This window comes from Quercus lobata, chromosome 3 (assembly GCF_001633185.2).
Source record: "Quercus lobata isolate SW786 chromosome 3, ValleyOak3.0 Primary Assembly, whole genome shotgun sequence".
Lineage (NCBI taxonomy): Eukaryota > Viridiplantae > Streptophyta > Magnoliopsida > Fagales > Fagaceae > Quercus > Quercus lobata.
Window position 1 is genome coordinate 27,796,374 of NC_044906.1, and position 16,646 is coordinate 27,813,019.

General features: G+C 35.5%; 1 long non-coding RNA gene across 1 annotated transcript; it reads right to left on the reverse strand.

Moving 5' to 3' along the window:
• Positions 1 to 9,361: 9,361 nt before the first annotated feature.
• Positions 9,362 to 11,404, reverse strand: LOC115979522. The gene is made up of 3 exons (XR_004089073.1): positions 11,332 to 11,404; positions 11,159 to 11,219; positions 9,362 to 9,577 (listed from the first exon to the last, which is right to left on the reverse strand). It is a non-coding gene; the product is annotated as an uncharacterized LOC115979522 (long non-coding RNA).
• Between the last annotated feature and the right edge of the window lie 5,242 nt (positions 11,405 to 16,646).

Genomic DNA, 16,646 nt, shown 5'->3' on the forward strand with positions numbered 1-16,646 from the left:
ATAGTTTCGTCTAATTCTTTGGTGAAAATAGCCAAAAACCACATTTTGGCAAAATTTGTGTCAAACTAGCACTGTTTCGAAAATATGTAGCAAACCACCACTTTTTTAGTACTTGAGTTTCACAAAATCGAGTTCTAAATAGTACTCGAGTTTAGTGAACTCGAGTTCCTAGGTGAGTCGCCAACATGACACTGCTGACCTAGAATTTGATTAATTAAAAAAGTAATGTGGTACTCGATATTGCGGAAATGGTACTCGATATTGTGGAAATCGAGTACCCTGTTTTTATTTTTTAAGGTACTCAAGTATTGTAATTAGCTTCCCCACCCTAACTTACAGTTAATTCAAATGCATTAACTATTCTAAGGATCCTGATTTTCCTTTTCTTTTCTTTTTTTGCAGCACAGGGTTTAACAAAGGGTATTCGTTTGTTAACTTCACTAAGGGTCTGTTTGGTTGGAGGAGTGGAAAAGTGGAAGGATGGAAAATTGTGGGAGGATGAAAAAGTGGGAGGATAGAAAATATTTGGTTTTCCCTTTTGTGTGTTTGGTTGGAAGGGTGGAATAGTGGGAGGGTGGAAAAATATTTTGTTTGGTTGGAGAGAAAAAGGGAAGGATGGAGGATGTAATTTATATAAATTGACTATTATACCCCTGTTACATAATATGTAAGAAATATGTTTATTTGTAGTCATTAATAATATAAAATTTACCATATCATACATATAAATTAATATTATTATTTTTATTATTATAATGTAAAAATTACAATAGTGTACATATAAATTTAATTGGGCAAAAGATTTTGTAACCAGCAAAAATGTGGTCAGCTTGATTAGGTCACATTGCTGTGTTGATTAAACAAGGCAAAAAAAAAAAAAAAAAAAAAAAGGGGAGAGAAGAGAACCTGGACATTGCTATGCTGTGAGAAGGTAAAAAGTGATAAGGATAAGAAGTGGCAAAAGTCATCAGGTCATGAATAAAGTGAGGGGTAGGTGAGAGGGTATTTGTGTAAAATACATTTCACAGCACTTTTCCCTCTCTATTTTTCTCCCAATTTGGGAGGATAAAAAAAGTGGGCTCGGGAGAGAAAACTTTCTCCCCTATTTTCTGTCTCTTCTATTTTCTTTTCTCAACTAAATAGTGAAAAACAATATTTTCCACACTATTTTTCTCTCCCTATTTTTCATTCTCCTTGTTTTCACCCTAACCAAATACACCCTAACCCATAAGTAGTGTGGGAGTTTTACATTGCCACTGATGAGCAGAGTTGAGATCATTTTAATTCACACAAGAAGCGTCAGATAGCCCTAGCTAGAATCTGGGTATAGACCTAATTATTATTTGTGTAAAAACTCAAAACTTTTTTAGTGTACCCCACACTACCATCATCATCTTATCTTCTCAAAATGAACTTTGACGAGTTAGATCTAAAAAAATTGTTTACAGGGCAAGGAGGAACTGGTGAGGCACTTTGAGAGTGTGGGTTTTCCATGTGAATTCGATCAAGTTTTACCTGTATTGTTTGAACCACCTCGGGATGGCTCAAGAAAGTTGGTGAAGCAAGCATAGTGGGAAAATGTACCGGCATGGAGGTGTACTAAGAGGCGCTTGGGACTATCCAAATCTAGCTCTGTTGGAGTTGGTGGCTCTGATTTGACAAAGTTCTATCTATGCTTGTCATTTCTCATTATAGGTCAGTTAGTCAGCTAGTTTTTTACTTTTAAAAGTTGAACTCTTTGGTTTGGTTCATTTTCTTCTATTTCAATCAAGTGCTGTAACTTCTAGTTAGTATGGAGCTTAGGTAATTGTGCTACTGTGGTGTAAGCAAGCAAAGGAAGGGGGTGGAACTTGGCACCTGGACCTAAAAGACCATGAAAGGACAGGTGATGGGATCCACCCTTTCCAGATGGATGGTTGTGATCATCTAGTGAACTGTTTGTATATACCATGTTTGTTTGAAAACCCTCGAGAGATGCTGTGGTTCTTCATGAATGCTTTGGATAAAAGGGATTTCCAGGCAAAATGTAGAAAAAAAAAAAAGAAAAAAGAAAAAAGAAAAACAAGGTACTCGACTATGTAAAGCTCGAGTACCTTAAAAAAAGTACACGATTTTCACAATATCGAGTACCACATTACTTTTTTAATTGATCAAATTTCAGGTTAGTAGTGTCACGTTGACGACTCACCTAGGAACTCGAGTACTAATAAGTGGTATAATTCTACATATTTTCGAAATAGTGCTAGTTTGCCACAAATTTTGCCAAAACGTGGTATTTGGCTATTTTTGCCCTAATTCTTTTGAGCAAGACTTAGGTACAGTATTTAGGTACTGTTCCTTAGGTTTTCATTTTAAGATTCTATTATGTGAATTTTTTCTTATGAGAGGGAAGGAAGTGTATTTTTTAGTTAAGTAGCCACATGACTGAATTTTAAGAGGAGAATTTAAGGAATAGCTCCTAAAGTATGTATCTAAAGGTGCGTTTGTGTAAGGTTTATTGCGTTAGTGTTTTTCTAAGTTGTGTTTTTTGGCTAGTCCATGACATTGTTCATGGACTAGCCAAGTGCAAATTGTGGGTGAACAATAAATTTGAGCAATAAAAAATATTTTGTTATAGTGTTTTCAGTAATAAGTTTTTAGTTTTCAGAAAAATAAGTGGTATCCAAACGCACATTAATTGTGTTTGATGAAAATTAAAAAATCAGCTTATTTTACTATTCAGCTTATTTTTGGTATTATTTATGAGTTCTACTGCATTTTTTAGTACTATTTATGAGGTCCACTTAATTTTAGCTAATTTTTACATTTATCTACAGTACTTTCAGCAAAAATTTTTTAGTTTCAACGGATCCAAACATATCCTAAGGGTAGTTTCAGTGGATCCAAACAAATCATAAGGGTCTGTTTGGATAGCGCTTATTTTGCTGAAAACTGAAAACTGAAAACATTGTAGCAAAATAATTTTTCAATGTGTGAATAATATCGTTGGACCCATTTTTAATGAAAAAGGTGCTAAAAAATACAAGTTTGTAGATCCCATAAACAGCTACAGTACTTTTAGCAAAAAATTTTCAGTTTCAACGAATCCAAACATATCCTAAAGGCCAAAATAGGTAACTAAGCATAATTTTTCAACTATTTAGTTAGTAGTTCTAGTTTCCAAACTATATTATTTACTAGCATCTCGAGTCTTTGAGACTCGATTTTCATGGTTGATGTGGCATTTTTTTGCCACGTGGTAACCACTTGAAAATCGAGCCTCTAAGGCTCGATTTATAAACCGAAAAAATTTTAAAAAATATTTGAAGTATCATGTACCAGCCAAAATACCCAAAAACAAATTTCAGAAATCCCAGAACACAGCAAGATTAGAGGGAGAGAGAGCTCACCTCACTGGCGCGCGGCCTGGGCTCGCGCGAAGGCCTGGGTTGCGCGCGGCCTGGGCTCGCGTGACGGCCTGGGTCTCGCGTGGCCTGGGCTTGCGCGACGGCTTGGGTTGCGCGCGGCCTAGGCTCGCGCGCTGGCCTTGGTCGCGCGTGGCTTGGGCTTGCGCGTCGGCCTGGGCTCGCGAGGCCTGGGTTCTGGTGATTTTTTTCTACGATCTCACTCCGATCTCCATCTTCTCCGATGTTCTGGTGGTTTTTTTTTCTCCGATCTCGATCTTCTCTCTCTTTTCTTTTTTTTTTTTTTTTTTTTTTCTCTGGTTCTCCTCTGATGTTTTGGTCTGATTTGTTCTTATTTATAAGGGTTATAAATCGAGTCTTAGATACTTGATTTCCATGTAATCGCCAAGTGGAAAAATATGCCACATCGGACGTAATTAGAGCATAGAAATCGAGTTTTTGATGCTCGATTTATAGGCCAAAATCGAGTTCTTTAGATTCGAGATGTTAATAAATAATATAGTTTGTGAACTGGAACTACTAACTAGATAGTTGGGAAATTAGCCATAATTTCCCATTTCGTCCTATCCTAAGGGTAGTTTCAGCGGATCCAAACAAATCCTAAGGGTCCGTTTGGATACCGCTTATTTTGCTGAAAACTGAAAATTGAAAATATTGTAACAAAATAATTTTTAAATGTGTGAATAATATCGTTGGACCCATTTTTAATGAAAAATTTGTTAAAAAATAGAAGTTTGTAGATCCTGTAAACAGTGCACGGACCCACTGGTGTGACATAAAGCTGCTGAAAACGTGCTTTTCAAAAAAAAAAAAGAAAAAAAAAGAAAACCCAGACGCAAGGCAGTGCTTTTGTCCAATTCTTTTTGTTTTGGTTTCGCATATATATCAGATCTCTCTATATTTGTTTTAATCCTTATATGAAGGATTAAAACAAATATAGATAGATAAACAGAGAGAGCAAGAGAGAGACCACTGCACATTGATATTGACCTGGACGGAGCTGGTGAATGAGTGGAGGTTGGAAGCAAACTATTGAGGTCCCGTTGGATACTACAGCGAGGTTTCTAAGCGGACTTGCTTTTTTTCATTTTTTTTTTCTTTTTTAATAAATAATTGCTTAAGGAGGTAGGACTGTGCCGGCTGCCTGGGTGAGTGTGTTGGGGGTGATAGTTTTTAGACTCCTTAAAAGCAATTGATTTAACCTAGATAATTAGCCAAGTTGTTACTTAGTCCAATTTAACAAGTTTAGGCTATCACAATAACAAAGATCAAATCATGCAAAACAGCGGAAAATAAATAACACAAGATATGATCACCCAGGAAACCAAACCAGTAAAAACCTGGGGAGCATTTGACCTAGCTATTCTCAAGGTAAACTTGAATCCACTATCTTGAAAGAATCGAAGTTCATACAATAAGACTTACAAGCCCCCACGCTCGACTTCTTATTGCTACCCACCAATAGAACTTACTGACACGATCACGTGTAAGCTTCGAATTCATGGACTCCTTCTTTCTTGGATTCACCACCAGATACAAGCACACCCGCTTGTGTTTTCTTTAAACTTTAATGGCAACAACTGAGTTGATCATCAAGGTGTAGATAAATCTTCTCCTTGAAAACCCTAATTTTGTGTAAAGGAAAGCTCTTCTAGATCTCACAAGAGATTTACACAAACTGCAATATGAGCAACATTAAAACGTGGCTAGGGTTTGCCTTTTATACTTAGGACAAATAAGAAACCCTAAAAACATTTTAAAACAACTAGGGCTGAGTTGGAAAATTCTGTAGAAAAACATTCTGCCTGAGCTTCGATCGATCGAGCCTAAGCTTTGATCGATCGAGTCAGGCCGAAATGCATTAATCTTTTCTGCATTAAGCTCGATTCCAACTTTACATAAACGCACAACTTTGAGCAAGACTAAAACACTTCTAAACACATTGTTTTGATCATGGTTTGCCAACAATACAAATTAGAGTTCTAAATACATAAAATCCTAAGTCTTTAGAACCTAATAGAGGGAAATACTTTTACTTTAATTTGACATTGGTAGCTTGGAAAAATTCCAAACCACAGTCAACCCACTGACCTCTAAAAATGATAGGTTTGTTGAAAATTTAAGTGGTTTTAGAGTGGTTTTAGACTTGAGGATTTAGTAGATAGATTACTTTTAGTAATGTATTGTATACTAAATATAAAATTTATTTATTTTTATTTACGGATAAATTTAAAAAGTTATATTTTCTTTAAATCTTATAAACTATTAAAGGAAAAAAAAAAAGGTATCCACTTTCCTATAAATTAAAGCACACACATCTTAAATTATGAATCCTTTTTTACTTTTTCTCTAAAAACAAAATGAAGACCCAAGTAAATTTTATGAGAAAAGTAGAAGATTGAGAGTCCATATGGGAAGCCTGTAACTTGCAATAATTTATTTGTATAATGTTTTTCCAAAGAAAGAGACTTAGGCCCTATTTGGTACACCATTTTATCTTTATACTTTAGTATGCCAAAACTGCCCATATTTCACATAATCAGCGAGCAAAGAGCCCTGTAGTTTCCAGTTTTAATTAACACATTTTAGCAAGAACCGATCATAAAAAAAACTCAAATTTAATAATGATGGGGCGGATCTGAAACTGAGTTTAAAAAATAAAAAGAAGAGAGCAGGACGAGAAGAGAGTGTTTATGTAAAGAAATCATTAGATCTTCTGGACCTGGGGCGTATTTCTAACAGGGGTGAAGGGCAGTGGTGATGAAAGAAAGAATGGGGAGGTTGGATTACTGAAAAAAAGAGAGTAGGGGCTGGGGTTATGATAAAGAAGAAGAGGGAAGTGGGTGGGAGTCATGAGGTCAATGGGAGAAGGTGGGTAGAGATTGTTCAATAAGATAATTTTTTTTTTCCCTAAAATTGATATCAAAATAAAATATTTTAAATATTTTGTAAAGAAAAATTCATCCATTTATGATATTATGATTGTAATCTATCTATATCTATATTTTGGTGACTATTTTTTATATCATCCAAAATACCCTTACACATTAGCCCAAAAAAAAAAAAAAAAAACCCTTACACATTAATCATAATAAATAAATTTAAAATTTTCAAATAATATAGTAAAATAAGAAAAATAATAAATTTAAATAACCTAAAATTTAGGTTACGTTTAAAATATAAGACAAATTCCTAGTATTACTCACTTTTTACACTAGATAATGGCTTATAACTACATGTATTTTTCTAATTATAAAAGCTACATGTACTTCATACTTTTTTGAAAAAAAGGATATTATGAAGAAGTATTTATAACTTCTTATACTTTTCTTCTAAAAATAAGGCCTCTGAACATGGACTTTTGTAATTATAAAAGTTACATGTACTTCATTATTCGTACTATTTATTAAAAAATGGGATATTATGAAGAAGTTTTTATGACTTCTTATACTTTTCTGCTAAAAATAAAGCATCTGAACATGCACTTTTTAATTATAAAAGCTACATGTACTTCATAGTTCATACTATTTGAAAAGAAAAGGATATTATGAAGAAGTATTTACAACTTCTTATATTTTTCTGCTAAATATAAGGCATCTGAACATGCACTTGACTCGTGTGAAAAGACTAGTATAAATTAAAGAGATGTTAATAATAAAATAATAATTTATTTTATGTTCTTTTTTAGAAGAATTTAATTATTTTATGTTCTGATTAGTCTAAGTGCAGCAAATATATAGGATTTTGTCCCAAAAAGAAGAAGCAGCATAGCTGAGTTTTCATTATATCTTTAATTAAACGTGTCTCAACATAGGTGTAGACTGAAATAATTTCTAAGCTATACTATGATTACTAATCTAATTAAAAAATTCTTACCAAAAAAAAAAATCTAATTCAAATTTGAGATTTTGATTTGAGATGAAGTAATGTTAACTTATTAAGCCCCACTTCCTCCCTCTTTCTCTCATTTAGCTATTTCGTGTTTTTACTATTAGTGATTTATTTTTTTTCCCATTATCAGACGGAACGTTAACCTACTATATATAGAAGAAAGGGAAAGCAACACACAATGAATCCTGAACTGTATCGTGCTGCTAGCTCTGGTGATTTAAGGCTCTTTGAGAGATTGGCAAATTCCGAAACTCTTGTCGATGTGACAATTGAGAAGAGCACTGTTCTTCATGTTGCGGTGCAATGCAATCATCTCCAAGTTGCACAAAAGATTGTTGAATTACGTCCAAGCCTTCTGTATCAAACAAACTCCAAAGGCAATACTCCGCTACATGTTGCTGCGAGGGTAGGAAGTCATTCAATGGTAAAGCTCCTAGTAGAAGTAGAACTTATCAAAAGTTTGGATGTTGAAATTGGTGGCCAGATGATTCTGAGCATGGTGAATCTGGTGAAGGATACCGCCTTGCACCGTTGCACGTTGCAGTGCGATATGGTAAATCTGAGGTTGTGGAAGAACTAATTAAGGAGGACCCAGAACTGGCTATGTTTATAAATAACGCTGGGGAATCCGCATTGTTCCTTGCTGTGGATAGAAAATTCTACAATATTGCTTCTCAAATCCTGAGTGCTGCTCCAGAATGCTCCCTTGCTGGAAGGGGCGGCATGAATGTCTTGCATGCAATTGCCCTTCGTTCAAGTCGTAAGTCTCTTTTCTTTTTTGATAAAAAGTTAGAAAACTCAAGTAGCAAGTCTTTGTTATTATAGGAGTATCGACTACTTATATTTGTGAATTTTATGGTGATATGTGATGTTACATGTTATAATGGTGGGGAAAAATTTTCTGAAAATTTTCATGAAAATAGTTAATAATTTTTGCACTTTCCTCTTTTCGGAGCGTTGTTTTTGTATATCTTAAATGAAGTTTGATTGACATATATCATATTGTAGACATCATTAATGAATAAAACTAGAGTTCCCTATAAAAACACATAAAAATTTCACAACAAATTTCAATTTAACTATAAAAAGATTATTTTCTTTCATGAAAACATCTATTTGTTTTCTTTGTATTTAATTTCTCTTTTATTTAGGATGAATCATTTTTTTTTGGAAAAACAAACACATATACAAAGAAGGGAAAAAAATATTCTAATACAAAGATACACCATAAATTACACTAAAAAATTATGATAATTTGATTTTAAGGAAAAGTGGGACAAATTATACCACACATAACGTGCTTTCTTAAGCAATATGGGACTTCTCCACTCCAAAACATGAGTTAGCCATATGACAATGTCCACGTACCCATAATTTGACTTTTCGAGTGTACAGGACTCCAATAAAGTTCAAGGACGATTTTCACCAAAAAAAGAAAGAAAGTTCAATGACTATTCTGTAAAAGAAATTCAATAACAGGTGACAATTCAACATTGACCAATCTTCGATATTCCAGGGACGGAATTGACTACTCTGTACCCACAAATTTTTTTTAAAAATATTATTATATATGTGTACTAATTTAGCAATTTTGTTCTATAAAATTATATTTTTCTTCCCTTTAACAATATTATTGATTCTTTTAAGAATAATGCTATACTCACAAACTTTTTTATAGCATTTTTACAAATTGTTTTGATATCAAATTCTTATTGGTTTGCATATGAGCATACCGCTCACATCATATTTTTACTTACCTGTAACCACTTATCACATCAGTAATTTATAAAAAACTTGTAACTCTAACATTTTCCTCATTTAAGTAACCATAAAAAAATTTATAGATCTAAAATCTAAAACAAAATATACAGGCAAAAAAAAAAAAAAAGCTCAACAAAAAAAATTAAAAAAAAAAAACAAAATTAAGCTTAATTAACTAATTTTATCCAAAATAAATAACCCTACCCTTTAAAAAATTTAAACAAAAATTTTGTTCTTACCCAAAAAAAAAAAAAAAAAAATTAAACTTAGCAGTTAAGTAGTAGAATTAGAGGTTGAAACTTCCGCACACAACCAACAATAAAACCGCCCCCCATAATTCAAAGTTCTAGCTCCATCCTGGTTATATCAATAGATAAAAGAAAAATTCCTAAAATATTGCCATTGACAGAAAAGTACACAAATTTTGATTCTTCCATTAGTCACTAAACAATAATGTCAAATCCTAATATTCTTCTCGTACACCTCCTCAACAATAACTCAAATGTGCTATTCCTCAAAATCTAAAACAGAGAAAGAAGGGTGAAGTAAATAGGTTAGTAAGAGCATTCATATAAAAAATGCTAAAATTTTTAGTATTTAACAATTCAAAAATTTACTTTATCTATTTTAACACCTTACTTTACCATACATGCAACATCAAAGTTTCTATTTTTTTTTTACCTCTTTATTTAAATATTTTTTATTTATTCTTTTTTATTATTATTATATATATATATATATTTTATTATTCTTCTATTATTTATTGTCTCTCTTTCTCAACCCAACAATCCTAGGCATCGCCAACCACTGAGCCACCACAATACCAATAGTCACCATGCTCAAAACTCAAACACCACCAACAACCGCCACAAATCCACCACACAAACCCAACCACCCACCAAAAACCCACCATGCATGCCACAACCACCACAAACCTACCACCCCTGCCACAACCAACAAAAACCCACCCACCATACCCAAACCCAACAAGCCACAAATCAAATTTCACACAACCCAAACCCACGAAACCTAAACAACCACCACCACGATGCCCACAACAATGACCCACAGACCACCACGCTGATGACCACACTGGTTAGAGAGTTTCACGCTGGGTTCAGTCTCAGGCGTGGGAGAAGGGAAGGGAGCTTGGCAGCTTGAGTTGAGGGAGAACTAACAGAAAAGAAAAAGAGAGGATGCAGCGTGAGAAAGAGAGAAAAAGGGATGAGAGGCACACTTGAGGAGATTAAACAAATATTTTTTGGTTTTAGTGTTCAGCTAGCTATAGTGAGCTGCTAGAGATGGCAGCTCACTGTAGTTGAATGTCAAAATTTTTAGCATTTGAGAGCTTTGATATAGTATGTATTTTTGTGTGTTAGTTTTTAAATTGGCTTTTTAGCATTTTTAGCATATTCTTGATGTGAATGCTCTAAGTAAATCGAAATCTCAATTAGCTAGATGAAGCATATATACAAGTAAAATAAATAAACTATTCATAGGTAAAATTCATAGGATCTTAGTTCAATAAATTTCAAAACACCAAAAATTTCATTGGACTTGAAATGAAGTACACAACCAATTAAATTTCATATACTCAATAATCTTTATGACTATATATAGTCGCGCTATATGCATTCCGTAAAGCTGTAATTAAGCCCAGAACATATATAGGTCAATGATAAATTCTAGAAGAAAGTAGTTTATATATGTACCAATATATACCCGTCAGACAAGGTAAAAAAACATAGTTAATTTGCACAGTTAATTATCAAAATATTTCCAATTTCATTTTAGTTTATATCTAAAAATCGAATATCATAGTATCACAATTCAAAAAAAAATATTTTTTATTTAAATCTTTGGTTCCATATATTAATTTACACATGTTTGATCCAAATTTGAAGGAGATATAAATGTTCTAAATAATCTCTGAATCAAATAAATATATAATATTTCATTAAGTTAAATATTCTAGTTCTTTTCTTTAAATCAACTTAGTTAAAATAATTAAATAATTTTTTTTAGGGAAACAAAGGAATATTTAATAAATCAAAAATTATATTAAAAGAAAAATATGACTAGCCAAGAATCAGATTAATTACCTCAATCAATGCTTACTAAAAGAAAAAATCTTGCAACTTCCCAAGAACAGTCCAACATAACCTAAATCCATCATAATCAATTCAATTACTAAAAATGTTAAAAAAAATAACTAAAATAATTTAGATAAGGTTCTAAGTATAACATATCAAAAAGGGATTTCTAGTATATTTACCTCAAGAATCTTCAAGCCTCCACTTCTTGGAATCCTTAGGTAGCCTTAGAATTCTAATATTTTTGTATTTGCCGTGAACTTAAATTTGGGGCATAAATTCTAGAAGATATGGCTCTTGGTTTTATCAGTATATATATAGAGGTATGTGGCAGCCAAAAAAAGAAAAAAGAAAAAAGAGACGTGTGTTTAAGGGATTGCACATGACTAGGTGGACCTTAAACACTTGTCATTTTCTTTTTGTTGCCACATAACTTTGTATGAATAATTGCTGCAAACAAGTATGCGGTAAAATTTTTCACTGAATTTATTAGAGTTAGTCCCACAGGTTTATATTTTGGGTCAAAGGTTTTTAAAATAATTTTTAGAGCTCTTGCGTGTAATTGATTTATTTTTGAATTAGTTTGAAATTTTGACTTGATAACTATGATTAAAGTATTTCTGGAGATTGATTGAAATTATTTCTTAGATTTTCTTATTTGGTAATTTGACAATAAAACGTGGATCTGGCAATCCTTGAAATTAATGTTTCGCATATAAACATATTGTCCTCCTTTTGAAGTGGTTCTCTAGTATGATGATTGCTAACTGGCATTTTGATTTACCCGATGTAGGTGTCGAAATTGATGACAGTCATTTGTTTCTTGCGAAAGGAAGACGAGTTCGCTTCTTGCGTATTCTTTTGGGCTTAGTTAACATATATCTAACCCCTGCTTGGTTGGTCCTTTGGAATGAAGTATACCCGAATCGTGCACAGCTCAGATCTAAAACCATTCCAGAAGGTAAATATATCCGATTCCAGAATTCATTTTTTCCCTTACTTTTATTCCCCATTAAACCATAAATTCATCTTAAATTAGTAAATAATCAAGCAGAGGACTCGTCATCCTTCTTAAATTGTTTAGATGATTAGTTGTTATTGATGGGTATCATGATAACATAATCTTGAATAGTAGTCTATTGTGAAAACACCTAAAATGATAGTCTAAATTTGCTAAAGATGTTGCGTAAAATTCCTAGTTTACACAATTAATAAGAGAATGATATATCATCATTTTACTAAAAACTAAATAGACCTTACCACACACCATCACAACCCTCTTAAATCCCTATTTCTCAAGCACTGGACCTCCACGTCTCCACACAGGCTGTTGAAGTCGTTGTTGAAGCCGCTGTGAATGTGGGTCTGTTTTTTTCTTGATTTGTTATTTTCCCCCATATTGGCTTATTACTTCAATTAACAACAGAATTGAAACCCAACCTTTCTTCCTAAGTATATTACCCAAATAAATTCCAAAAATTTTGTCCACAAAAAAGCTGCAAAAAGAAGGGGTTCTACGGATCATTTCTCAAAATGGAGTATTGAGTCAAAGAAATGGCTGGGTTATTTTATGTAGGTGGGCAAGAAGGGTCAGAAGACAAATAAGAATAAGAGTAAGAGATTACAATAGAGTAACTAGATTTTTTGTACTAAAACGAAGAGATCTACAGCAAAGGGTTTGAGCTATGGCCACAGTATTGTTAAGTGTTAGCAGCAAAACTTAAGCAACAAATACTTGTTTGTAGTGGGTCCTAGTTGAAGAAACAACCTTCATGATCATGAGTCAAGATATGGGGTGTTCATGTTGATGAGGCAAGGAGCGTGGTGGTGAGATTGGAATTAAGAAAAGGAAATGGAATTGATTTGGGAAAAGAACGATTCAAGAATTTTTTTTTTTTTTTGAGGTTGCAACACAATGTTCATGGAGGCGCCATCATATTTTTCAAGCTACAATCAAGATTCCAAAGGCAGATTTGGACATGAACTGATTTAAGGCTGCAATCATTCCTGTGAGCTTTTGTACTTCCTTCGGGTTCCTCGGTGTACTAAGTTGTTGAATTGCGCTGATTTGGTCGGGATTGATATCAATTTCTTGGCACGTTATCATGTAACCAAGGAACTTCCTAGATCCTACCCCGAACACACATTTAGTAGCATTGACGCGCAATCTGTGGTGCCTCAATATCTCAAACACCTCAATTAGATCCGGCATGTGCTCCTTCGATTTCTTACTCTTGACTACTATATTGTCAATATACACCTCCATTGTTTTGCTGATTTGCTGCCTAAAGATCCATGAAACCATTCATTGGTAAGTTGTCTCGGCATTCTTCAGACCAAAGGGCATGACTGTGTAGCGGTAATTACCTTTAGGAGAGATAAAAGATGTCTTCTCCTGGTCTTCAGGAGCCAGGGCAATTTGGTGATATCCCTGGAAGGCATCTAGAAAGCTCATCCTCTAATGGCCATACATGGTGTCCACGAACTGGTCAATCTTCGAGACAGCGAAAGGGTCTTTAGGTTATGCTTTGTTCAGGTTGGTAAAGTTAATGCAGGCCCTCCATTTTCCATTATTCTTTTTCATCCCCACAATATTGGACAACCAATTCGGGAAGAACACTTTTTAATAGCTTCAGCTTCTCCACTTCCTCCTTCATGGCTTCCACGTGAGTTTTGGCTGAATGTCTCGGCTTTTGCTTCTTAAGGGGATACAGGGGTCCACATTTAATCTATGCACTATAAACTTCGGTTCTACCCTAAACACCTTGTATGGATTCCATGCGAAGACATCCAAGTTCTAGACCAGTGACAATAGTACTTTCACACGATCCTTGGTTGGAAGGCTCTTACTCACCCAAAAATACTTGTCTTCATAAGGTAAAATGTGGACCTCAACTAACTCCTCTACATTGTCAACCCAATGGAATCCTCAGGGCTCTGTGATTGCTATAATGGGTTTGACTCTATTTGCTTTTTCTACTTGATCTCGTAGTTAATCGCAGCCCTAAAACATTGCCAAGCTACACTTTGATCTCCCCTCACCATTACTATTCCATACTTAGTAGGGAACTTCACCTTCAATTGTAGTGTGGATGGCATAGCCCCCATGGCATGGATCCATGGTTGTGCCAAGATTGCTGTGTATAGAGAGAAAGCATGAATCACTACGAAATTTTCCATTACCTCTTTCCCTTCTGTGACCACAGGGAGCTTGATCTGCCCTTCGAGCATCACCATCTCCCATTCAAACCCCACTAATGGGATATCATACTTAGTGAGGTCCTCATCTTTCAAACCTAATCTCTTATACAGATCAGGGTACATAATCTCCACTCTACTCCCCTGGTCGATCATCTCTTTTTACAAGGAACCCCCTAATCTTGAGGGCCACGACCAGTGCATCATCATGCGATTGGGTCATTCCTTCAAGGTCGTTGTCATCAAAAGCTATTTTCTCCTTGCCTGACTTGAGCTTCTTCCTGGGGTAGTCCACTATCTTTTGTTCCTATTGGGGAGTAATGCTGAGTATCCCCTTTCATCAGCTATTACTAATCTTGATTGATGCGGCATGTATGACTTCGATGATGCCTAGGGGAGGTGGCATTATCCCTCCTCAATTTTCTGCACTTGTCTTGTAGTACTCCACCCTTGGCTGACCACATGATCTCTCAGATGCCTTGCTTTGACTAACTGTTCCAAGTAATCCTTGAATGTCCTGCATTGCTCGGTGGTATGTCCTTCGTCTCAATGACAGGTGCAATATAGGTTTTGGTTCCTGTATCTCCACTCATTTTACCGGGCTAGTGGAAATAAGCTTTATGCTTGATCTTCTCCAAGATTTTGTGCACACGCTCCTTAAAAGCGACGTTCACCCTTTCTGCTTAGCTAACGGGGTTTTGTCCTCCGACCTCTCTTCTGGGCCTTTGTTGAAAGCCCCTAGTTTGGTGTTCCTTCTGGTACTGAAACACAACAAAGGCCTTCCCTTTACTTTATAACCAGTCGTCTTCCAGTCTTTGTGTTCCTTTGTTCGCCTCATCAGCTAGTGCATGTTCTCTAAGGGCTTTATAGTCAAGGAGTCCCTTAGCTCTGACTCGTAAGGAAGCCACAGTTTAAAAGTGCTTATAGCCACCTATTCATCACCTCCTCCAATCTTATTATACAATTTCTAGTATTTGTTTGATTGTTCGTGTAGGACCGGAGAGTCTCCCCACTTCCTATATTCATGGATTGTAGGGCGTCAATGGGTTGGGGGACTTGGTTGCACATTACAAAGCGAGCCCCAAACGTCTGGATTAACTCCCCGAAGTTGTGGTTGGAACTGTTCTTTAGGCCGTTGAACCATCTCATCGCTATGGGGCCGAGACAGGAAGGGAACATCTTGTATAGAAGCCCATCATACTGAGAATAAAGAACCATAAATTGGGTCAAATGACTTACGTGCTCTACCAGGTTTGTCTAGTCGTTGTAACAGGTGAATAGTGGGCAAGTGAAGTGTCTTAGTATCTTGGTATGCTCTATTATCTCGAAAAAAGGTGATTGAGCTATCCTCCTAAGCGCTTGGCTTATGGCGTCCATAGCGGCATTTGGACGCCCGTCCCTTTCTCTCTTTAGTGACATTGAACTTCCATTTCTGGATTCATTTGACTTGTCCTTTGATAGCTGAGAATGACTTTGGTGAGATGATCTCCCTGTATGCTCACTTGCTGAGCTATGGTTGTGGGACAACCCCTTGGGGGTCCTCCTTTGGCGCTTGCCCCTCATCTCTAACTTTAACTCCCTAATCTGCCTTCATAGGCTTTCCATCTCCTGGTCTTGGTCACTATGGTATGAACCCTTGGGCACGTACGAAACAGTTCTTTCTCCTTTGGATGATGCAGCATATGTGTTCATTTGAGTCTTGTACCCGTCTCAGCTGTGGTGCTCTCTCCTACTAAGGGCCTAGGATGAGCCCCTAGAGTGATTCCCATTGGACCCCACCAACCCCTTGTTTGTATGTTGCCTTTCTATCTAGTGGCTACCTCCACCTCCACCACCTCTAGACTTTTAGCGTAGTAGGATTTCTCATAGATGGTGCCAATTGTGGTGGTCCTTTCCCAACAACTTTGGGCTTTTGGGCCTTGACCCCCTAATTTACTTGTACTCTAAGTTGGGCTTATTCCATAAAGGGAGGTCCAAGAAGTGACTTTTCAGGTCACTAATGGAGTTAAAGTGTTACTTTGGCCCTAAACTCTCTTGATCTTGGCTCAGCCAATATGACTATTAGGTAGTTGAGCCATTTCCTTGAAATTTGAACATGATTTCTTAATTTCTGGAATGTGTTTTTCCTTACTACTCTCATGTTTCATTTTCCCAAATTTTCCAACCCCCCATTACTCCCACTTATCATCTATTTATCTCTTCCTCTTAGTGAGATTATCATGATAAGAGGATATTCCCCATGTCAGTGGGTCCCTTCGTATCATATCACTGACCAGAGGGGATCCACCTCCCACTATTG